This window comes from Zingiber officinale, chromosome 8B (assembly GCF_018446385.1).
Source record: "Zingiber officinale cultivar Zhangliang chromosome 8B, Zo_v1.1, whole genome shotgun sequence".
Classification (NCBI taxonomy): Eukaryota; Viridiplantae; Streptophyta; class Magnoliopsida; order Zingiberales; family Zingiberaceae; genus Zingiber; species Zingiber officinale.
The window spans coordinates 95,662,277-95,688,110 of NC_056001.1; the positions used below are offsets into that span (position 1 = coordinate 95,662,277).

A 25,834-nucleotide genomic window follows, 5' to 3' on the forward strand; every position below is an offset into this window, starting at 1 on the left:
CAAAGACTAGTTAGTCACAAAGACTAAATAAGTCACATAGACTATTTGAGAGTTTAGTCACATAGACCATATTAGAACATCCAATTCATACTTAGAGAAAATGGTTCGTGCAACAGCAAGCACATTGAGCGATAGTTGCTAAGAAGATTGTTACACTTTACATAGCTGCTCTCTGAGCAATCAATGCTAACAAAGTTGTTACACTTTACTTAGTCGCTCAAATAAATTAGAGACATACTCTACATGGCACATAGCCTCTTTCCTGATGGCACATAGCCTTTATCCAGGATCCATCCAATCTCCCAGTGGCACATAGCCATTATCTTAGAGATATCCATGTCTTGCTATTTACCCAGATTAAATAATTTTTATTTACATTAATATGAACATCTCTAATCCCTTATAATGACCATTATGTCAAGAGCATGTTCCATATTCAATATTCAGATTCATTTCTATACATAATATAAATGGGTCGACCAGTGAATAACATCTAATGATGTAAATATATTTAATCTTCCTTTTTAGCTAGAATCTATTCATACTAATCAGTCGCTTTCCTAGTTATGTTCCATAGACCGAATCATACATAGTCATATGATACATGCTAAAGTAGCAGGCACTGATTAGAACTTTAAGTAAACAGCTAAATAGTCACTAAGGTAAAAATTCAGTTAACTTATAATCTCAAAAGTTTCACATAGTAGAGAAACAGATATTCATTCTCCTACTACCTTTATTGTCGCAATAACATATGTGGTATAAATCACATATTACGATGTTATTCTCTTTACTAAAAAGAGCGCATGTTTTACTCAAATTTAACATCGTACAGATTTTGATCTAAACATACCTAATGTCTAATCATGAATTCAATATATGAATTCTAATCTGGCTTTCAACAAGTTCAGTAAATGGTAGGTTAATTTACTTCGATCATTATTAACACCTAAATGATCTCATCTTGACACAATTATCAAGACGGCCTCAACTTATGGACATGTCTCTAATTTCAGCTATATAAGTTATTCCATAAGTAACGGTCTTACCTCTATTTGTACTTAACAAATAGAGATGATTGTTCATGTGAGTGGACCAATCTCAACCTGCCAACATGCTCACCGAGATCTTATATGAATGTAACAAATACAACATATACACTGAATAAATTATGACAAATGGCACAATCAAATCACAAAGTCTGATTGTTATTTCAATATTATTACATTCTATGAAATCTCAAAGACTTTACATGTTCTTTAAATGACTCTTTAGTCATTGGCTTAGTAAAAGGATCTGCAAGCATAACACGTGTAGGGACATACTCAAGAATTACTTTTCTTTTAGCCACAATATCCCTCACAAAATTATATTTAATTTCTATATGCTTGTCTTAAATTGCTGTGATATTTGGGATCCTTGGAAAAAGTTATTGCAACTTGACTGTCACAGTAGACAGTTACTGGACTCCCACTATTCTCAGCAATTTTCAGATGTTTCAGGAACCTTCTCAACCAGACTGCTTCTTGCACAGCCGCCAAACATGCCACATATTTAGCTTCCATAGTCGACAAAGCTACAGAAGCTTGTTTCTTGTTGTTCCAAGAGATGGCGCCATCATTCAACAAGAATGCATAGCATGATATGGATTTTCTATCATCCAAGTCCCCAGCCAATCTGCATTTGAATAACCTTTCAGACTCATATCTGATCCTTGAAAACAGAGACAATAATCTGTTGTCGCCTTTAGATATCTGAATTTCCTTTTTACCGCCTTTCAGTGTCTCGGTCCTGGGTTTGACTGGAAGCGATTGACCAAGCCCACAACATATCTGATAGCGGGACGTGTACATAACATAGTGTACATCAAACTACCAATAACATTAACATATGATTTTTTATTCATCTCAGCTATTTCCTCTAGAGTTTTAGGACACATACTCTTGCTCAAAACAGTACCTTTTACAATAGGTGTATGTTCTACGTTGCAATTTGACATGCTGAAATGATATAACATCTTATTTATATAAGACTCTTGTGACAGACCCAAAAGTCTTTTAGGACGATCTCTTATGATCTTCACTCCTAAGATGTATTCAGCTTCTCCCATATCAGTTGTATCAAATTGTGATGACAGCCACTTCTTGACTTCATTCACATATCCTATGTTATTTCCAGCTATCAGCATATCATCAACATATAATGATAAAATGACATACTTTCCTTTTTCTCTTTTAAGGAAAATACAATGATCCTCATTGATCATCTTGAAATCATAAGATAAAATGACTTTGTTAAATCTTATGTTTCATTGTCTTGACGCTTGCTTTAGCTCATATATAGACTTTCTAAGTCTACATACTTTCTGCTTTTGGCCTTCAGCAATGAAACCTTCTGGCTGAACCATATAAATTTCTTTGTCAAGATCATCATTTAGGAAAGTAGTTTTTACATCCATTTGATATAATTCCAAGTCATAATGTGCCACAAAGGCCAAAATAACTCGTATTGACACAAATTTTACTACGGGAGAAAATGTCTCTTTAAAGTCAATACCCTCTATTTGGATATATCCTTTTGCAACTAAATGAGCTTTGTATCTATTAATTGATCCATCATCTTTCCTCTTTATTTTGAGAATTCACTAATTCCCAATATCTCTTCGGCCCAAAGGAAGATCGACTAAGTTCCAAACATGATTCTGAATCATGGACTCCATCTCTTCAGCCATTGTAGCATTCCATTTTCCTCTAACTCTACATCCCAATGCTTCCTCAATGGATTGAGGTTCGTCATCGTCAATTGGAAGTATAATCAATGCCTCATTCTCAATATCAAACATCTTCTTAGGTTTGATTTTACGAACACTTCTCCGTAAGTTGGGCTGTTGAAAAGTCAACTCATGACTCGGCATATCACTCCCACTCGATTAACTAGACTCAGGTATCCCTTTTGACACCTCTCTTGTTGATAATATCTCATCCTCCTCAAATAGAGGAACATTTTTATCAACATCACCTCTGATTGGGAACTCTGTTTCAAGAAAAGTTGCATCTCTCGAATCTATTTCGGAGATGGTTCCATCTAGTTGCTCACCTATGAAAACATAACCTTTGGAGGTCTCATGATATCTTATAAAGATACATTTCTTATCCCTAGATCTCAGTTTTTCATACTTGTGAGAACTATCATAAACATAAACAGCTAACACCTATGGTCTCAGATTACTTAAATCTGGTTTTCTGTCTATCCAACGTTTAAATGGGGTAGACGGAACTGACTTTGAAGACATTTTGTTAAGTATATATGCTGCAATTAATAATGCATCTCCCCAATAGGAGATTGGCAAATTAGCCTGCGCCATTATAGACCTAACCATTTCAAGAAGAGTCCTATTTTTTCTTTCAGTTACCCCATTTTGCTGTGGAGTTCCAGGGATTGTCAGTTGTCTTATAATCCATCTATCATTATATATTATCTTGAATATATCAGACAAATATTCTCCTCCACGGTCAGTGCGTAAAGTCTTAACTTTACGTTCCGTTTGATTCTCAACTTCGTTCATATAACGAATGAAGTAATCCAATGCTTCAGATTTGTGAGAAATCAAATACACATGACCGAACTGAGAGAAATCATCAATAAATGTAATGAAATAGGAAGCTCCATGTCTAGCCTTCAAATTCATTGGACCACAAATATCCGAATGAATTAACTGCAATATTAATTCAAATCTAATAGCCTTACCAAATGATTTCCTAGTTGCTTTTCCAACAAGAAAATGCTCACATATAGACAATTGAATTTTAGCCCGAGTGCCCAATAGACCCTCTCTAGCCAACCGATTCATACATTCTTGTCCTATATGTCCTAATCTAGCATGTCAAACCTCATCAGTTATATCTGTATCACTAGTTAGAGCAATGTTTGAAAAACAATCATCAATAACATAATTGACATCTGGTTCTACATCAAGAACCATAAAATCATTTGTTAAAAAACCATGTCCGATTGACACTGAGTCAAACTTAAGTTCAACACATTGACTGTAAAAATTAATACAATACCCTAAATCAAGAAGACACGTAATGGAAATAAGATTCCGTCGAATTTCAGGAGCATACAGGACATCATGTAGAAACAAAACTCTGTCACCACGGAGGTTGAGTTTGCAAGTGTCGATTCCTTTGACTTTAACTCTTGCATTGTTTCCTACATAGATCCATTTGTTGCCAGTTGGTACCCGACGATACTCTACAAATGTAACTCGCTCTCGAGCTACATGGTTGGTTGCTCCCGAATCTATAATCCACAAAGGATAAGAATCAGCTAACAACACTGAGCTAGCAACAAAATGCTCAGAAAAAGAAGGCATACTTGGATTTACCTTTTTTTGGCTCAATGCACTCTCGAGCGAAGTGACCCTTCTTGTCGCAATTAAAACAAGTCAACTTGTTTTTAGGTTTCTTTCTAGTCTTCTTTACTATCTTCTTGATTGGGCCTTGTTCCACAGCAGCAACCTCCCTCTTCTTTCCCTTCCTTTTCTTGAACTATTTTTTTTCATGGATCCAGATGATCCAGCAGAACCTACAACTATATAGGCTTGTCCAGAAATCCTTGCGGATTCAACTCTCTCCGCCTCCAATTCTACATGGCGTGAGACGTCAGTGAAAGTCTTGATACTCTCACTATGAGTTAGGGTCTACTTCATGGTCTCCCAAGAATCTGGAAGTGAACAAATAACTGCTTGAACCTGTTGTTCATCGATCAACTCATGACCAGCCGTTTTAAGCTCCTGAATCATGTTAAACATCTCCCTGAGGTGTTGAACCATTGATATATTCGAGCGCTTCTTGTAGCTGTCAAATTTGATTGTCAGCTATCGAAGCTTGCTCAGACTTACTCTACTATATTTTTCTTTAAGGGCTACCCAGACTACATGAGCCGAAAGATACAACTCATACTCAAAAGCTAGGTCGTCTACCATTGAACTAATCAATATGCCTTCGTAGTGGAGTCATTTTTCTTCCATGCCTTATAGGCATCAAGATCTCGTCTGTGTTGTGTAGTGGGACCATCTATAGGTTATATCATAACCTGATTTACAACCTCTAGAACTTCTTGTTCCTCAAGTACATATTGTATCCTGAGGTGTCAGATCTTATAGTTATCCCCATTAAGTTTTTCACCCTTATTGAGTTCAGCTATAATATTTTTTGTTGCAATAATCTATCATAAATAAACACATTATTTAGTATTCAGTGTAATTCATATGCATGTAATTTATGATTGACTTAATATTAATTTGAGTTGATTTATAAAATCAAGTGACAACAATATTTTCACTCATCATTTGTATGACCAATCAAATCAATATTGATCAATTCTATTACATACATCCCAACCAATGAACTAATCATTTATAAAATCATAATTTCTTTAATTAAATGAGTTGATCATTTAATAAATCATGATTACTTTAATTAAATGAACTGATTATTTAATAAAAGTGGACTAATCATGCATCATGTCAAGTAAATAGTATAAATAAATGAACATATTATTAATATAAAATTATGCTGCATATTGTTAACATATAACTGACTGACATGAACGAAATGAGCTAAAATTATTCACACATAATGAAAATAACAATAACAGAACTCTAGTAAACTAGATAGACTACCACCACTCCCACTAGGACAAACACTAGTGCAGTGGCCAACATTATCCCTTTCAACCTGGACTCATTAGGGGTAATATCAAGCAGGACAACTTCAGGATTTTCTATAGGATCCTCAATTGGATCCTCTTCTGGATCCTCCTAATATCATTTCCAGGTCCTCTTCGAACTCTTCCGGGTCCTCTTCAGTCATGTGGTGAAGCAGTTCCTCACATAATACTGAATATGTGACGCGTCCTTGATGACACCCCTAAATATAGTCTGCTATCATCCTAGGATTTTCTAGCAATGAACACATCAAAGCCCAGATCCTATAACTGTCCAGGACTGGAAACTCTTCTCGCTCAAGTTTCCAAAATAGATCATCAAATCGTCCAATGTGTTCGTCAACTCCATAAGTAGAGTTATACTCTATCTCCTGAATTCCTCCCTGAGCTAATTTCATCGTACTTCGTGACGAGTCAATGTGGTAATCGTCCGTGTCATCTAAAAAATTGAAATTAAATAAGTCAGTATAAAACCGACTAACTAGCACAAAATCGGCTTAATTCAATTTATATAGGCATAATCCAACATAATAAATCAAGAAGAATAAATCTTCTCGATTTTCAGGAGTCCAAGTCGACTGGCCCATTGGATCGGTTGATTAGGAATCCAGATCCTAAACTTGGTCCATTATCCACAATTAAAACTGATCTAATTGGATAAGGATTTTCTGTACCTATATTTTATTATTTTACAATTTAAGTCCATTTCGATCAATTTCAGACTTATTGATCAAAATCAGGTCCATTTGATCAAACCAATGTCCATTGATTTAAGTCTGACTTATTAGAACAAATCTAATCAATTGATTAAATCTGACCCAATAGAACAAATCTGATCATTTGATCATATTTGATCCATGCCCAATATAATTAATCAATCCAAATTGATTCAGATTTGGATCAAATTGGTTCGATTAAACTAACTAATGGTTTAATTTAAACCTAGTCTAATTGGATCAAAATTGGTCTCTATTTAATCGATTAAATTTAAAATTTAATGGATGGTGTAAAAAGTTTAATCGATTGAAGATAAAAGAGCTTTAATCGATTAAATCGAGATTCAATCGACTAAATCAAAACCTTTAATCGATTAAAGTTTATGTTTTTTTTATTTGATTTTCTAAAATCAAACTTGTTCTCACGGACAATGTGCTTCGTCATTTCAAGTTTTCTTCACCGATTTCTCCGTCGCACGCTGCCTACGTCCGCACGTCGCGCCGCACGCTGCGCCGAACTCGGTCACTGACCACATAGGCCGATCTCTGGCCTACTCGGACGACCGCCGGTCCTCTTTGGCACTGGACGTCGGTCAACTTTAGGCCCGATGACTTCCCCAGTGCTTGTTTTGCCTCTCCACCAGCACATCGTCGGCCAGCCGAGACACCATTGCAGCCCACGGAATGCCGTCGCCGGCATATCCCTGCGACCGAGCCTTGCTCCGTTGGAAATAACTATACTGTTGCGATTTTTCAAACTTGGCACAGTGCGTTGTCAAGCAGCAACGTTAACGTCGACGGTGACTCTTACCAGCGACCCCGTCGCAGGTGAGCGACGTTGTATGCTACAACACATTAGTCGTGCAAAACAGTGACGAGAAATGACAAAGCGATACAGAAAATATCCGAACAGCGGTTTCATAATTCGTCTTAAGCATTTAGAAATAACACCACTCTGATATCATTGTTGATAATTCTAAATGCATGAATTAAAACGAATTAATATGGTAAAGACTTACAGGGATCTCCCGCAGATCTGTAATCGACGACGACAAGACTCGTTGTCGGAAGAACGATCACAGGATCGGAAAGCTCTTCGCAATTCCACGAACTAAATCTCACCGCCTCATATGTTCTCTTTCTCTCTTTCTTATCTTTTTTCTTATCCTCAGAATGATCCTTGGACGCACCCTTTATAAAGGGAAATAACCTAGGGGTATAATGGACTTTCCCATTAAGAGTAGTGGGAAACGTGAGCATATTCCCACATTACCACTTTCTCCATTTCTTACACACTGCTTTTAATATATTAGGTCAAATTGATGTTTGATAATATTTTTACAATCAAGAGAACTAGACAAACACATAGAAATTGATTTCATGTCATTTCGAGATTTCTAAGTCCATCAGTCTGTTTTGGCCAAAATCGGCTGATGAATTTTTTTAAATACACAGAAAGAAATCAATTCGATTCGGAAAAAATTAGTCAATTGATTTTTTTTTCTAGTTGAATTGATTTGAAGACGAGGGTAAAGAGAAAAATATTTAGTAATTTTTAAATTATGATATGTGATTTGAGTATTTTAAAAACTTATTTAATGGTTACAAACAAAAGTTGAAAAAAAAATTATAAGACATCATACACGGATAAGAATGATAAAATTTTTACAAATATATAATAATCAAGAGAGGTTAATTAGAAATAATGAATGAAGAGATGAAATTTTTAACAGTTTATATAAAATTGGATAAAAAAATTCATACAGAATAGTTAAAATGAGAACGAAAGAAAAAAAAAAATTCAAATCTTATCAAAATAAGAGGTAAAAGACGAAGAGAATATGGTATTACAAAATGATGAGAAATAAATAAGTGATGGAAAATATATAGTTTTTATCAACTTTTAACGGATATTTAGATATTCAATTTAATTTAATTTAGATAATTTAAGTGGATCAAATAAATATATAAATTTAATTTTTTATTATAGAATTTAAACATTAGAAGTAAAATAAATTTTAAATTGGATGAATAATGGAAAAATAGTTAGATTAAATGATATTCCTATGAAAATATCTAAAAAAAATAAAATATTGAATGATTTATAAAGTTATTCAATCTAAAAGTCTATGAAGGGTAAGTAATTTTAATGAGGTGCTTGGTTCACATAAGGGAATGTGAATGAGAATGGGATTGATAGAAGTGGGGAATGGGAATGGGGGGTTTCCCATTCCCCTCCTTTTGCTAGGGAATGGTTCATTCCCATGTTTAGGGTAATGAATCCGTGGGACCCACCACTAATCCTCCCAACCAAACATCCACTTTCAATCCCTTTCCCATTCCCCACTCTCATTCCCTCCAACCAAGCACCCCGTTCTCTCATATTTAGTTCACTCATATAAGAATAAAGAGGATTAGGAGTATTAAATTAATTAGTTATATCATAAAACTTTGAAAAAGAGTAATAGGGAAAAAAAAGATAAGGAAGGAGACAAAAGTGATCAAAATCAATTTGAATTTATACCTAGAAGGTTGACAATAGAAGTTATATATCTTCTTAGACAACTAATTGAAAAAGTACGAGGAACAGAAGCAAAACTTACACATAGTATTCGTCGACCTAGAAAAAATTTATAATAGAATCCCAAAGAAAATTATATGAAGAATTCTAAAAAAGAGAGATGTTAACATAGCGTATATTGAACTAATTAAAGATATATATAAGAATATAATGACAAAAATGAAGACTTTGGACTGATTAACTGAAGTGATTCCCATAAGAATAGAATTACATCAAGGATCAGTTATAAGTTTTTATTTTTTTATACTAATCATGGACGAATTTATTAGACATATCTAAAATATGATATCATATCTATATGTTATTTGTAAATGATATTATTTTGATAGATAAAACATGCGAAGGAGTAAATGCTAAACTCGAATTTTAGCTGGAAACGTTAGAGATGATTAAGATTTTAGACTTATTAGCATAAAAACAAAATATATAAAATTTAAGTTTAGAAATATTAGATGTAATGAGATAATTGTTAAAATAAGAGATGACGAGTTGTGTAACTGATATTTAGTTCATTTTTGCAAAAAAAATGAAGGAATTTAGAGAGATGTTTTATATAGAATACAAGTAGGAAGGTTGAAACGGAGGAGAATGTCAAGTGTTTTTTGTGATCATAAAGTATCTTTAAAATTTAAAGGAAAGTTTTACAAAATGATAGTTAGACTGCTATATTACATGGAGCTAAATGTTGAGTTATGACTCAAGGACATGAGCAAAAAATACGAGTTGCATAAATGACAATGTTAAAGTTAATATGAGAACATATATAGATAGACAGGATAAGAAATGTAAATATTAGAAAGAATTGAAAAAAAACTCTGAAAGATATTTAAGATGGTATAAACATGTACTCATACAATTAATACATGCTCAAGTTAGGCAATGTCTACAACAAATATGAACAACAAACGAAAAATAGAAATAACAAAAAGGACTTAATTAATAATAATAAAATAAGATAAAATTTATTTAAAGATAAATAATGATATAATAAAAGATAAACTCAATTATGTAAAAAAATTTATATTGTCAACTTCGTCCCATGGGATAAGATTTAGTAGTTATCTTCTTATAAATATAAGAGGGTCTCATGTTAAAAAATATATTAAAAAGCACTCGATCTGTTTTTTATTTTTAAAATAATTTTTTTTCAATATTGTTGTTGTAATTTTTACTAAAATTATAAATGGCTACAAATGATTTTGATCAAAATTATCTTAATATTAGTTGAAACTATTTAAATACTAATTAAAATTGGTTCTACTTGTCAAAGTTAGTTTAGTTCGGTTTAAATGCTGGAGTTAAAATTAGTCCAATGTTAAAATTACTTCAATTTTATTTTATTTTATTTTAATAAAGATGATGAAAATAAAATATTTTTTAAAAAAACCTTTCTTATAAAAAATTTTATTTCCATTCCGTTTTGCATACAAGTTAACAATTTTATTATAATTAAGGAATCAATTTTTGACAGACATATTCTAAAAAAAAATTCTCCCATATTTTAACCAACTTAATGATAAGTTATAAGATAATCTTCTGATTTATCTCTTTTCATATAATTTGGGATGGACCAATAAAAAATATCTGAAATGAGCATAATAACTATTTTATTGAACTGATAAATAAAAAAATTTGTCTATCTCTATGATTAATAGGCAGTACAACTAAAATTTATTTTTTTAAAAGAAAATTGAAACTCTTTTAATCTTTTAGAATCCTAACCATCTTTTGTTTAGAATTTTTTTTAAGTTAATTAAAATTTAAAAATATATCTATTTTTTATTTTATATTTATAATCATCAAGTTTTATATTTTTGTTAATTAACTTTTAGAAATTCATAAAAATTACAAAAAAAAATAAAACTCTTCATGAACTAAAATATATATTTTTAAAAAAAAAACATCTTTAAAAAATTGTATCATTTTTTTAGTGTTTAATGAAAAATATGGTCAAGATAAAATGTTCACTTAATTAATTCATCTGATTTGATTGACCTAGTAGATTTGTCTTGCCCACTCAACATGCTCAATTTAAGGTTAATTCAAATTAATTGACCTCTCTACATACAATAAATGAAAAAAAAAATTGAGTTTGACAAATATATCAGGGCACAAAATATAAATAGATAAAATAAGTTTTAGAAAACACGAATAACAAAAGTAATTTAATTAACTTTATTATTAATAATAGTATATAAATCTCAAAAAAATTAGAGTCAAAAACAAAAAAAAAGTTCCCTTAATTATCCTTTTCATCATTTTAAAAAATAATAATAATAAAAACAATGGTATAATTTTTATCTCAAAATATTCTTTATTTTAGTATTACTGTAAATTTTTTTATCATCGTCATTTTTCACCGAATTAAAATTGCTTTGCTTCTATAATAATATTAAAATAAAAACATTCTTTGAATGAAAATTTTGTTGAGGTTTTTGCTCGTGACCCGCGAATCGCTGAATTGATTTGCATCCCTGCCGTCCAATCGTAATCAGACGGACCAGATAAAGCATAAAAAATAGTGCAACTCACCTCTTCCGACCCTTTTTGGCGTCTCCAACTAGAACAGGGCCAACAGGCAGCCTATTTCAGCGAGGACGACGGGAGCAAGGAGAGAAGGTCGCCTCTCGCCGTATCTGAATCCCGGGGGCAGAAGGTGTTTCTATGATGAGTAGCGGAGAGGACGAACCCACACGGAACGACGTGGCCACCACCGTCGGCGGCAGTAGTGGCGGAGGAGGGATCCCCAGTTCTAATCCTGAATGGAGGTTCAACGAAACCCTCCGAAATGTTCAAGGGTTGGTGGCTGTTTTTACTCTCGATCCCCATTTTGTTAGGTCCCTTAACCAATTCTTGATCTTAGGTGCCAATGTTAATGGTGTATGGAATTTGGTACAGTTTTACTGTTGAATAGTGTGGTTACTCGAAAATTCTGAATCTTGAATGACTATTGTGCTTTATTCTCTTTATTTTTGATGGTGGGAGTGGGGAATTGATCTGGTTGTGAATAATATTTTCCCTTGCTACGAAGATATTGAGATAGAGATTAGCTTCCACATCTGTTCATTTTAGTGCCTAGGTTTATGAGAATAAAGTTGCTTGATTGTTCCAATGTTGTTATTGTTTTGAATTTAGGACTTTGGACACAACATTAGGGTGGCAATTCTCCATTTAATAAAATCTACTATATCCCTACTAGGGGAGGGTGAATAGACGGCGCGCCCAAATCATCGAATTCCTTGCACAAAACACAAACAGCAACAATTTTAGTAGCACAAGTGTTTGTGTGTGTTTGGTGGTCGTGTCAAGTGTATAGACAATGGAAATAAAATGATAAGTTGGGCCAATCCAAAGAGATTTCCACAAGGTTTAACAAGCTTGACCCTATATGGAATTTTACTAAAACTAATTCTCACCTCTTCCTACTGACGAAAATGAAAGGGAAGAGGTAAATTGCGAAGAGGTTGATACCTTCTTTAAGCTCTTGGATCCTTTTGGACACTTGTATCACTTGAGCAAGAGATTAAGAGAAGTATTCATGAGTACTAAGTGCTCAAAAGCTTGCCAACATCTTATATTCAAAGCACCTTTCAGCTGCTTATAGTTGATTGAAAAAGGACTCCACTCGAGACAGGAGTCCCAAGAGTAATTGTCAAAAGCTAACAACTCTATTGCTGGTTATCTGCTAGAAGGATAGTCCACTGGCCAATATATAATGCTTATGTTCTCTTGAAAATCATATAAACCACCTAGGCAATTGATAAGATTCAGTCAACAGGAAACTGGGTAGTTCTTCATTTTACACCCAATTGTAAGCTTATACAAAGGTCTGAACTTGAGTGGGTCGACAAAACACAACTTGGGAAAATATCCCACAACCATTGAAGTCTCAAGCGCACATTTATGGTGTCCACAGCTTGATTTCATAGTCCATTGAGCTTCTTGCTCCACTCAACACAGGCCTCCAACCCTTGAACACACAAATTTTCATGATCACCACATGCACAACTTGATTCCCTTGAGGCCATCGAGCTCCTTGCTCCACTTAATCCAAGCATCTACCCCTCAAACACACTGTTTCTACGATTGCATGTGCACTGTCCGAGTACCCACACACTTGATGCACTATATTAAATCATAATTTAGTACATAAACCATATTGTCAACACATAAAAAAAAACTCGGTGTAACCCAACCACAATGTAGGAGTCATTTCCCTAACACATTTTAGTTGGAAATTTGTTGGCATTAGTGTTTCTAGGGCTTGGTCACTTAGTTTCGGCATTTGGTGCATGAAGAATGCATTTTATCTGTGGGTTTAGTGTTGTGATACTAGCTCAGATATAATGGGTTAACAATCATGTTTCAATAACATGTCTTGTTAATTTCCTCCATGATATGTTAAAGACCTGATCTATTTTTTTTTAAAAAAAATAAATAAATAAACAAATAAAATGTTCTTCAAAATTTAAATATTAGGAATCTTGTAAAGATAACTGTGATGCTTTTAAAACAATGTGACCTCCGTATTGCTATAACTTTCGAACAGTATATATGTCAAAGACCTATGTGCCAATCTCATGGACAGAAATGATATTTGGCTTTATAAATTTATCTTGCATATCTCCTTCATTCAGTTTGCTTAAAGGTCACAGTTTCCCTGGCAGTTTTGCTGACTAGGAAATCTGAGCCTCCAAATGTTCATGCGACTCACTCAAGAAATGGAAAGAAGCTACTCCCAAAATGATCCTGGAAATGAACACACAAGCAGTTTGTTTGAAGTAATTGTGAATATTGTATATGGATGTTCTAGAAGGACTTATCTCTTTACAGCTCCATCAAGGTAACAATAAAAGCTCCTTACTCCACAGGCAGAGGTTAGAAGTTATGGAAGAACAGCAAACAATGCAAATCTACAGAAGACAAATATATCGTTGTCAACTACTTCAAGTGCACCATCTGATGCTCAAGGTTCTATTTCTGGAGCTTGAGCCGCAGATTCTGCAAGAGTTGCAAAGTTTACAAAGGAACTTTCTAGACAAGTTGTTATACTATGTATAAAGATTTTTTTCTGTCTTTGCACCCCTTTTGTTTTGGTTTTGCCAATTTAAAAAGAACATTCCGATGCACGAAACTCCCACCAATGCGAGGTTCGGGAAAGGATATATTTTGGTTTTTCCAATTTCCTTCTAAAAATTTATCTTACTAGCTCTTATTTTGTGTTAATAATTATTGAATTTTTCCCTTTTCACTCCTTATTGTATTTTACTTGCTCAATGTTTAACCTTGTATTTGGTGAGAGCATATGCGAGCATTTTTTATTAAAAAAAAATATGTAAGCTAAGCATTTTAATTTTAAAGAGTTGTGATGCATGTGCCAAGGTAAAAATTTCCTTGATTGTGTCGATTTTAATGAGTTATGACATAATAGTAAACTAGAAGGGGAGTATTGGCGCAACGGTAAACAATGTAGTTAGGATTTCCTCATGAGGAGGGAGTGAATTTAATAAATAAATAAAAAATACAACACAAAATGTATAATAAAAGTCATATATGTTTTTACAATATCACTCTCCGAGATTTCATACTTTGAAAATGCTGAATAATAGTTTCATTATTAACGTTATCAAACACATCTCGCTCAATATATGGTATCAAATAATCATTTATCTTATCATCTTCCAACCGATTTCGAAGTGAGGTTTTGATTATTTTCATTATTTAAAACACTCTCTACAGTTGCAGTTGCAACAAGTAATAACAATGCTAACTTTAAAAGTAAATATATTAAAGGATACAATCGATGTTTCTTCAATTGAACAATCCTTTTAGAAAGTTGACTAATCCCTACAACCTCAAAGAATTGATTGCTACTCCGCATATCAAAAATAAAGTTATCAAGTTGGTGCTCAAGATGCTTTAACTCTATCTAGGAAAAATTAGTTGGATAAAATTGAGCAAACTGAAGAAATTTTCTCTTATCATATGTAGATAATGAATTTGATGGATCAAGACAAGTCATACATAACAACAATTCCATGTTCATCTCATTAAAGTGACTGTTCAACTCTTGAAGTTGCAAATCTATCATTTCATAAAACGTTTTTCAGCACGCTAATGTGAGGATTTGTCTTTCCTTCATTATTTTGTCGTGATCTTCCATAAAAGACGAACAAATCTTTCATGTGTGGGGTGATTATCTCATATTTAACACAAAATAAAGAAATTTCATTCAGTAACAAATCCCAACCATCATCTCTCATAGTTTACAATTGATGTTTGCTTGATCTTACAAGAATCAGCATTTACGATGTCTTAATCTTTTCTTTGCAAAGCTTGAGACAAATCATTTGTGACTTCTAAGATATTCTTCATTAAGTGTATCTAAAATATAAATTCATACTTTCCAATCAATTCAAACAGATTGTTTGCTTGCCCCTTTGCTTGTGTTCTTTTCCCTCCTCTTCAACAAATAAAAAGACATTAATAGCAGAAGGATACAAGCATATCAAACTCAACAATGTATTTTAATGTGAACCCAACATGTGCTCCCAGCTTTTTTTAATGTCTTCTCTTGATTCATACCTCGTCCAGTGAAGATATCATCATTGAAATTCATTTAATAACTTTTTCAAATTGTTTCTCACGAAGTATGTCTCTTCACTTGCATGACACTCCAACAATATTGCTCAAAACAATGAACATAATAAGCAAACTTATTCTCCATCATAATTAAACTTTTTAAGCCATTGGATTCTCCCCTCATATTGCTAGTTCCATTGTTTCCTTGCCCTCGTAAATTAGATATAGATAATCCATATTGGCACAACAAAGAATCCATAGCAGTCTTAAGTGATATGGCAGTAGTGTCGCTTACATGTATAATGCCTAGAAAGCGTTCAACAATATTCCCCCTTTCGTCTACAAACCGTAAAACAACTGTCATTTGTTCTTTAACAGATACATCACGAGCTTCATCAACCAATATAGTAAATAATTCATCACCAAGATCTCCAAGAATAGAATTAATGGTTAAATTGCAATGGATCTGATAATATCTTGTTGAATATCAGGCAATGCCATTTTGAGATTCGAGGGAGTATTGTCCAGTGCAACTTTATTGATATCCTCATTATGATCAACTAGAAATCTTAACAGTTCAAAAAAATTACCATGATTGAGTGAGTCTGTTGATTCACAAAATGATAATCATTGACACATAAGAAATCTTATGCAATCAATTGATGTTGTCAAACGAACACAATAATTAGCAGCTACCTGACTAGACTAATTGACCAAACAAGTTTCAATATATTGTTTTTGATTCATTAAGTCATAAACTGCCATCATACACATGTTGTGAAAACTACTATGATTTCCAACATGTTCATGAAAATTTTCTCTCTTCCTCCAATTTTTAAATCCCTCCGTAACAAAAGAATTACCACCCCTTTGACCACCATGATCCACTTTGAATAAATAGCAATAAAGACAGAAGGCCGTGTTTTTTGCAATGCTCTATTCTAGCCAATTAGGATAAAAACTAAACCATATAGCTTGAAATCTTCGTTTCTCCTTTGGATAAGAAAGCCAAGGAAATTCATGATTCTTAGGCTGAAATGAATCTTTTTGTAAATAGTAACTTCGAACAATCTCCCTTTCATTCACATTATACTCAAGGATGTTCTTTCTTAGCCCAATATCACTAGGATACTCATTTGAGTCAGCATAAGAAGGAGGTGGTGGAGGAGGCGGAGGTGGAGTAGATGGTGGAGGGGGAGATGCCTTGTTTGAAGTAGGCTCATCTTGTATTTTCTTAAAATATCTCAACATTATTATTTCACCTAATTTATCATCAACATAATATTTTAGAAACATAATCACCTAATTTAATGACTATTTTTTCCAACAATTCAAAAACAAATAACAAATGAAATTGATAGAACTTACTTGAGAGTTAATGATCTCTTATTTTTCACACATATTGGTAAAGGTACTAAGTCAAATGTTTACATTATAAAGACATACTTTTCTAGTTATATGACTAAAAGGGCAGCCCACATTTTGCAAGAGGCTACTTCCAAAATTCGAACTCGTGAGCTTTTGGTTACAAAGTAACAACTTTATCATTGCGCCAAGTCCCTTCTTTCTAGTTATATGACTATCCAATTTTAATTCTTATTCTAAAGAAGATTTGTTCCATATTGGTCCCTAAGTTATTTACATATCTGCAGAAAAGTTGCATGAGTTTTCTTGGAGTGGTGTACCGCCATCTATGAGACCTAATATATGGAGACTTCTTCTGGTATTTGTTTGCCCTTTTCAAGTTTTATCATAACTTTGCTTAATTATTTGTTGTAGAATTTGAAATAGAATTCTGATTTTATCGGGGGAATACATATTTTTTAGTCAACATAATAGGCAGGTTAACTTTTTTGAACAGCTAAAAAGACTATTCTGTTCCTTCAACTATTTATCATGGCTCATACCTGTTATTTGAACATTGTTCTTCTGATAAAAGGTGACTAAAGCATTCCTTAAGGGTCACTTCTTGTTAATTCCTGATCATTGATATGCAACATATTGTACTAGCCATCTCCTGCTTATTTAGTTTTATAGTAAGATTTTGCCACCGTCAACTTTGTCCCCAATGAATTTCATTTTAACCTTATTCTTGGACCTTGAATAATCAACCCATTATAGCTTTATCCTTCTGAAGTAGAAATATCTCAGGTGTATAATGTTTATCAGACTAGAATGTAGAATTGCAGTAATCAAGAACATCTGCCATCTATAAGCTTTTGTGTCTCATGTAAATGATGTTCAATGAACATGCTGAACATGTAGATGTAATTTATGATTAGTAAAGGAAATCTCAAGATAATGCCAAGATGTTTAGCACTATATGTGCTTCTAATCTCTAATAAATAATTAAAATGAATAAAATAAGAAAATTTAGACAACCAAAAATGTTATGCAAGAAATCAAGCTTTGCACACAATCCCATGTGACAATAGGAGACAAGAGAGGAATGCAAGCTCGAGAATAGTTTTTAGTGATGTGCCTTCTTATTTATCCGCAACCTATTGGTTATTACAACAATTTTGAGGAGGGTCTCATTATATAATCTCTCAGCATGAAATAGATTAATAGTATTGTAAGGTACTCACTTTTAGATTAGTAGTATTGCGAGGTCATCATTTTCAGGAGCTCAAATTTAAACCTTTGTAATGCCTTCTGGCCTTAGGGGCATCTCTATTATAATCCCACATGGAATAAGCGTCCAAGGGATTAAGATAAACTCAACAATATAGATTTGGAGCAATCCTTTAAGGGGTTAGTCTTGGAAGAATTCATCTTTTATTTATTCCTTGCTCTTATTCTGCCTTGCCCCTTGCAAGCAATGCCCCTGTAGGTCAGTGAACTTTCCACCCCTCTTCTTTTTCCTCCTCTTCCTCTTCTTTCCTTCTTGCTCTTTGTTGCAGCGACGGACACCATTTGTTGGCACTAGATGAAATGACATGAAATTGTTTCGTTTTGGCTGGGGACTGAAATTTCAACTCGAAACAAGATTTTAAACCTTGGCTTGGTCCCTAAAGATTGAAAGAAATTACTCATTTTCATAGAACTCTGTGATGCCTACTTTGAGCCCTGAATATTGAAAGGGATTATCAACCTTATTGTAAGAAGCCTACTAAGAACTCTAGCTAGTCAAGTTACGCTAAACATGCTCAATCAAGAAGTATTTCAGAGAGTTTAAAAAACTCTTCGCCTGTGCTATTACCTTGATCGTCACCTAAGAGGTATATCATTTTATCTTCCAAGTTCCAACTACTTGGACCCCGTGCTTAGAGTGCATTTAGAGATGAGGACACACTACCGAAAGTATCTACCAAGTGCAGCCCCATTGACATGCATATATATGGCCAAGGCATGGGAACCTCGAATACCTCAGTTGTTATAGCCAACCAATGATTGAAGCTCACCACTAACTATTTGATGTTTAACCAACATGGAGATGGCCGAATGATGCACAAGGGGCCTCACCTTCGACTATGACAAATTGTTTTCACTTGGCTATGAGTGCAAGCAATTTTTTATGCTGGATTAAGTGGATAAAGATAAGGAGACAAAAGAATCTCCTAAATACTTGCTAATGGTCATCTAGGGACTAGGAATTCCTGAGTCTCAAATATTTTAAGTTTTGGCCACTATCCACACACGTTTTAAAGTCTACATCGACTTAGGAAATATACAACTTCTTCAGTGAACAATTCGTCATCAACTAAAGCTAAGCTAACAGGAGATAAGGAGCTCAAATTCTCAGTCTTAATCTCTAATGAGAAATGACTACAAAGGATCACAAACTGCCCAAGTGTCCACACTACTATTAGATACTTCGATTTCCTTATTTTTCTTCATATAAAATTTGATATTGTATTAGGAACTAGATGGTTGAGCATATTGGGTCTCATCCTCTTGGATTTCAACACCATGACCGCTGCTAAAATTAATATCACAAGGAAGTCAAGATAAACTGAGGGACCCCGACAATGGCTAAAATCACTTTCTGGAAGAGAAACAAAAATATATGCAACAAATGAAGACGTCACTAGCAGAAAATAATTACCTACTTCGAGAACCAAAGGGATCAATGTCAACCAAAGACATATCAAAAGAAGAAGCTAAGAAATCAAATGGGAAGACAAACCTTGTGCTTAGGACAAGCACAATCTCACAGGGAAGGAAATGTTATGATCCCATATATAAGTCTCCAAGGGATCAAGATAGATACAACAAGATAGACGTGGAATGATCTTCTAAGGGACCAATCCTAGGAGAATAAATCAAATAATGAATCACTGAATGATGAATTAGCCAATAAGTAGATTGAACCATTAGAGAAACTCCAGTTGAGAGTTTCTAAAAAGAGAGCAATTGCACCTTATAATCCGTATCAAATACTAACAAGATTCTCTTCCCTCTTTTGCTTAATCTACCTCCCATGCTCTCTCTCTTTTTCTCTGCGACTTTGATTCACTCCGACATTGCTCCACTGTTGCACCATTGTTTGTTGCTGAATTTTCCCTTCTTTCTCAGTACAGTTACTTTTCCTTGCAGTAGGTGTCTCCTGGAGGGAAAAAGAGAGCTCTCATAATCAACTTTAAACTAGACCTAAAGATATCTTGCCTTGGGACTCAATTCCTCACATATGCCCATAACTGTCTCCTCTTGAGATTACACTGTTAATCAATAGAGAAATCAACTCATTACTGTGCTGTGTTCTTTACCTTGATTTATATTAATGGATTATGCCAGGATTCACTTGGTTCCTTAATGGATACCGTGCACTTGTAGGCAATTAGCATTCATTAGCTTTCTCACATCATCATCCTGAAAATCCCTGGTTTTGCTATATGAATCTTTTTCTGTTGCATTTATCTATGATATATCTATAACCATTCTCTGAAATATGTGAAATTTACTCATCAGCTGAAAACAGGGATATGCACCGCCTAATTCTGATAGAAGGGAGGGGGTTTTGGCTAGAAAGAGACTTGAGTATGTTGAATGTGTCACTCAATATTATGACATTCCTGACACAGAGGTCAGATGATGAGATCAACATGCTTCGCCAGGTTTTACATTCATTTTTTTTTTTTTCATATTTTAGGACATGGTTTTCATGCTGTTTGCATTTGTAGTCTAAATCTTCATATTCTTTATTAACAGATCTATGTTGACTGCCCGAGAACGGTACCCAATGTTAGTTTCTTCCAGCATGCTCAAATTCAGAAATCCTTGGAACGCATGCTTTATACATGGTTAGATTTAACGGTTGACTCTTTGTCAGAGTAGGACTTAAATTCCACATTCTTTCCTTTTATGTGATCATACCATTTATGATTCCCTGTGAATGTGCACATTTCTCCCGTGTTAAGTTGTAGTAATTGTTTATGATCAACAATTTTTATTTGCTTCATGGTACACATTAACCTACCACTTTAGATGAACCTTATTGACCAGTATTATCATACTTCATGGTAATATCTCTTGAATATGCTGCTAGGTTCATCTAATATCAGGATTAATTCTGACTCTTTATTGAAAAAATCTTTATTCACCAATAAAATCATACTCGATGGTATGTCTTGAACATGTTTAGTTCATCTAATACTATGTGAATTTTATTGCTGTCACTTAAATTCTCTATATATACTTTAACCTTCCATGAAGCTAGTAGCTAGACTAGGATATGTATCAATTTGTCATATCACTTTCAACAACTTGATGCTCCTTTTGATATTCCACCAAAAAATCTAAGGTGACTACACTCTCCAATGGATCATATGTTTGTGGGAAATTATGAGGCCATTATAATAAGAACTAATGAAACTCAGTGCTCATCACAAGCAGGGGTTGTGTGCCTCTGTGAGTGTTCTTCCATGCTTGCATGAATCACTTGGTTGTCAGATAAGAGAGAAAATATTATTTGGATAACTAAAAATTCTATCAATTCATCAATGTTTAAAATAATAGGAGGGGAGTCTTTGTATAGGTCGTACAATAACTCTTCTCCTAAGATACATGTCAAACTTTCAACAATGCTTTATTCAGACAGCCGGACTCTAAGACCAGATACCAACCTCTCAACTTATGGCTTGTCTACTTGAGAGGAAGGGAGCCAAAGTAAAGTTATGTTGAAAAGACTGATATAACCCTCCATCTCATAATAACAAAATCAAATGGCTAATTTTTCAATTTTCCTCATTTTCCCTCATTTCCTCTCTTATCAAGTAGACAAACAAGGAAAACTTCTCTCCTCTTCATTCCTTTCTTACGTAACGCAAGCTATTTAATCCATTGATTTGTGCACAAATACCAAAAGTAATCTTTTACAACCTATTAATTCGAAGAGGAATTCTAGGAAATAGGAAAAACTCGATGTTCAAAGTAGGAAACGACAACTCAAAATAGTAATAATCAAAACTCTCTCAAAACAACTAAACAGGATCCTTATATAAACCCAAAAGCCTAATTGCAAGGTGAAAATCCCAAAAATATCCTAAAGCCCAAAAATACGAAAATGACTAAAAATAGTAAAAAAGATGTTTGGAGCCTCCGAAAAGGCCCAAAACGATGTTTTTTGGATACGAAAGTTGGCCAATTTTGGGTTCCACCCGGTAACAAATCTAAGTCTCTAAACGAGCTTCGATTCAAGCCAAACAGCGCCTTGTTACCAAGTCAAAAGTTATGGCCTTCGCTTCCCTTCCTCCCTTCCCCACCACTGTTCTTTCCTTTCTCTGCTTCTTCGACTCAAGCAGACATGTTGTTAGACTAGATTTGCTTGAAATAGTTCAACTACAAATAGTAAATATTATTATGTTTAATTTTTAGATCATGTACCAGATTATTTTACCGGACCGTTTTATTTTTCTGAAACAAGTAAAAAGTCTTTAAACTACTTTTAATATTATCTGCATGATTGTCATTCCAAATTCTAAAATTTGTCACTCAAAAAGTTGTGATGTTATTTTTTCTCTTGGAAATTGTATCCAAATGGTGAAAGTGAGTGGCTTTATGGGCTTTTTTAACATTCCTTGTATTTCTTATATATTATTTTGTCAGAAGTGCACTAAAATTTAGTTTATTTGATTTATTTCTTTCCAGGGCTATTCGTCACCCAACAAGTGGATATGTTCAAGGAATAAATGATCTTCTCACACCATTTTTGATAGTGTTCTTATCTGAATATCTAAATGGCAGCATGGAGAGAGTTGGTCAATTTCAGATCTCTCTCCTCAGATAATATCTAACACTGAAGCTGATTGTTACTGGTGCCTCTCAAAATTGCTTGATGGCATGCAGGATCATTACACGTTTGCTCAACCAGGAATTCAGCACCTTGTTTTCAGATTGTGTGAACTGGTTTGTCGGATTGATGGTAATTCTAATCTTTTGTGATATTTCTTTTTTTTTATTATTATTCCACTAGATTAGTTTTATATCTTATGCTGATCTGTTTTCTGCATGAAGCTTTCTTCCTTTGTTCTTTGTATTAAGTCCTAATCACAGGTTGCTACACTGGAGCAATTGCTCTTTTCCCTCATACCAACTTTATATAATCTAATTCTAATCATACTCCTGCACCTATCAGGCAAATATGCACATGTTTCTTGTTTAATTGGAATCTAGTTTGATCTTTTAATGCTTCTTGTTTCAACTTCTCACATCTCTTGATAGGTGGTAATGTTGACCTGCAAATATGTTTAAATCAGTATGTAGATCTTTCTTCTATCATTCTATTACAGCACTATAAGTTATGGTTGATTTATCAATTGTTATGTCCAACTAAATGAGTGGTTTTTTGGCCAGCAGTGTCATGCTTTTTTGGGCACTCCATTGACAAATTTGTTGTTTCGTTGCCACTCAACTATCTGATTCTTGAATCATGAATTTCTCTTATTAACATTTTGTGGTTGTAGGACTTGCCAATGAGCTTGCATGGTATGTATAATCAGAACATATATATTGGACATATCATGTAATTATCATTATGTATGATATTAAAGACATTCACAAATAGTATTTTAGAATTTTGATGTCTCAGCTTAGTTGTTATAGCACATCAAACCATTGTCTTAAGGGATTACTTAAATTTCGGTAATTTCTTTTGACAAATAATCTTTCAAATAGAAATAGCATTGTTAAATTGATCAGTGGCTATATGCTTTTTGGAGTGTGCTTCAGTTAATCTCAGAGAAGTTTTTTTACTTCCACTGTAGTTAGTTTTGTCATAATTTTTGGATTCAAAATTTTTCCATCCTGATGGTTGACCTTCCTTTTTTGGCTCTAGAGCCTGTATCAAGACACATGGAAGAGCAAGGGCTTGAGTTCCTTCAATTTGCTTTTCGATGGTTCAATTGTCTCCTAATTCGTGAGGTTCGCTTTGTATTAAAGTTGTGTCCTTGATGAATATGATCATTTGAGTTGCTAATTAAGATTCATAACTTTCTAGATCCCTTTCCACCTTGTTACTCTTTTGTTGAATACTTATCTTGCTGAAGCAGATTCATTACCAGATTTTCTGTGTATATGTATCTGCGAGCTTGCTACTCACAGTAAGTTTAAGTTCGTCAGTCACTATGCTGGATTCAGCTGAATGTTAACTAAATCTGTTTATTTTATTTTCATAATAATCATCCGAGAACCATCCTTCAAGTGGCAATAATTCTCTCCTTGACCATCCATTACTCTCGTTGTTTTAATACTCATCATCACTAGTAGAACAAAGCAGAAACATACACTAAAGCTAGACTCCACTAAGAATAATTCTGAGATAAAATGTTTTCACTTTCAGATATTTAAAGTTTGTTTATCAAAAAATAGCAACTTCCATTTAGATTATAACCTGATAAGATATGGCTGTCCTCCTGCCGCTCAGATTGTTAGATATTGTCAACTGTCATGAAAGAGAATTCCTTAATTGTGTTGGAAACAATTTGACAATGGCATACATGAACTCTGTTATTCTCTTTATTATTGTTGTACTTTGGATGTAATTTTTCTACTACATCTGTAACCTATAAGGTAACTAAAGGAGGAAACAGGAAATGACCAGATCCTGCATATTCAACTAAGAAATGTCTCATGCTCCATCAAACATCATGCTAATTTTGTTTTTCTAATATGATTGCCTCTGATACCGCTTTCAATTTGAAGTATGTACCAACTTCTGCACTGTTGCTGGATAGCATATAATAGCTAATTCTAAAAGCATGATTTGAATGTTGTAGTGGTCGGATTGTTACATGACTTGTCTCGTCTCCTTTTCCCCTTAATTAAAATGTCTTTGTGATCCTTCATCAAGAAATTTTGTTGTCTTTTTTTTCCTTAATTTCTCAATTGTAATTAATAGCCAGAGGTGTACATCACAATCAACATTTGAAACCCATAAAAATATATCTAAACAATTCAACTAGTTCAAATCCATGATATAATGCAAAACCCTACTAGCCCAGCTTCATCAGCACTTTCTTGATTGAAGTAAAGCTTAATTTCACACACACAGATAGCACATATATATATATACAAAGACCACTCATCTTATTAACTTGAAAAAAAAAGAAAAAAAAATCAACTATAATTAATCAGATAACAAACTAATAATTTTACATGAATTCTTCTCTCGGACCATTGCGCTTGATTCCCCATACCACCACCTCTTTCAGCTGTTGCTTATCACATTTCAAAACCAGGAACAGAACAAGAACAAGAATAAACAGCAACAGCCGCCGCCGCCGCCGCCGCCGCCGCCATGGCCAGGTGTGTTTTAAGAGCAAGAATGCAAGGCAAACCTAATTATGCCTTCTCTTCTGTATTTATATCCACGGATATCATGCGCAATAACTCTTTTTTCCTTTGTTTTTGAAAGAAGGCAAAAAAAAAAAAAGAGAGGGTGGTTGCCTAGTCAAAGCAAAGGTTTAGCAAGTGACAATCATGCAGTTTAGAGATAGACTTCTTTGTTTGCATTACAGAGAACAGTGCCCTAGAAGGCACAGCAACATTTCCAAAGTCAAATCAGGTCGGTTCAGTTGGTTCGATTTGTCTAAACTAGAACAGATTGCGAGTTCAATCAGCTTTCTCTAAAAAAAAGGATTGGATTTCAAGTTCTTTGCTATCAATTAGCTTGCTTGGTTCTTACTGCATCTTAATTATTAGTTAGTTAGATTGGGTTCACGATGGTACTTAGTCGACATATTGTTCTGATGATTAAAGGTTAGTACACGCTTGACATGGAAGGGAC

At 33.8% G+C, this 25,834-nt stretch overlaps 1 pseudogene; it reads left to right on the forward strand.

Annotated features, from left to right (window-relative positions):
* The first annotated feature begins 11,572 nt into the window (after nt 1-11,572).
* Nucleotides 11,573-25,364, forward strand: LOC122014054 (annotated as a pseudogene).
* Nucleotides 25,365-25,834: the final 470 nt, after the last annotated feature.